Here is a 1,038-nt window from a genome sequence, read left to right on the forward strand (position 1 = left end):
AACAGCCATGCTCCATGGCAGTGAAACATGGGCCGTGACTGTTGAAGACATGCGTAGGCTCGCAAGGAATGAAGCCAGTATGCTCCGATGGATGTGTAATGTCAGTGTGCATACTAGACAGAGTATTAGTACCTTGAGAGAAAAGTTGAACCTAAGAAGCATCAGTTGTGGTGTGCAAGAGAGACAATTGTGCTGGTATGGTCATGTGGCGAGAATGGATGACGATAGCTGTGTGAAAAAGTACCACTCCCTAGCAGTTGAGAGAACCTGTGGAAGAGGTAGGCCCAGGAAGACCTAGGATGAGGTGGTGAGGCACGACCATTGAACATTGGGCTTCAATGAGGCAATGACTTCTGACCGAGACCTTTGGAAATACGTTGTGTGTGAGAAGACCCGGCAAGCCAAGTGAGACCTAAATCCGAGGCTTCTGCCAGGGGTGTAGCCAGCCCACTTATGCGTACCTTCCTTCATTGGACACAAAACTCCACTTGCGAAGACCTATTGAGGCAAGTGAAATCGGAATCGAAATCAAACTAAATTCGACGACTGGCACCCATGCCAACGTCGTCTCCTTCATTGGACAAGAAACTCGGCTTGTGAAGACCTGTTGGGGCAAGCGAAAGCGAAATCGTGATGGCACCTGTGCCCAGCATCGCCTTCCTGGCACTTGTGCTGGTGGCATGTGTAAAGACATTCGAGTGAGATCGTTGCCAGTGCTGCTGGACTAGCTCCTATGCAGGACACGAAACTCAGCTTGTGCAGGTGGCATGTAAAATACACCATTTTGAGCGTGGCTGTTGCCAGGACCACCTAACTGGCCTTCGTGCTGGTGGCACGTAAAAGCACCCACTACACTCTCAGAGTGGTTGGCGTTAGGAAAGGCATCCAGGTGTAGAAACTCTGCCAAATCAGATTGGAGCCTTGTGTAGCCATCCGGTTCACCAGTCCTCAGTCAAATCGTCCAGCCCATGCTAGCATGGAAAGCGGATGTTAAACGATGATGATGATGATGATGATGATGATGATGATGATATATAT

General features: G+C 49.5%; 1 protein-coding gene across 3 annotated transcripts in view; it reads right to left on the bottom strand.

The window, feature by feature from the left end:
- Positions 1-1,038, bottom strand: part of LOC106883579 (ATP-binding cassette sub-family C member 4) — a 146,239-nt gene that overhangs the window by 103,210 nt on the left and 41,991 nt on the right. The window lies entirely within an intron of this gene.

Source organism: Octopus bimaculoides, chromosome 1 (assembly GCF_001194135.2).
Source record: "Octopus bimaculoides isolate UCB-OBI-ISO-001 chromosome 1, ASM119413v2, whole genome shotgun sequence".
Lineage (NCBI taxonomy): Eukaryota > Metazoa > Mollusca > Cephalopoda > Octopoda > Octopodidae > Octopus > Octopus bimaculoides.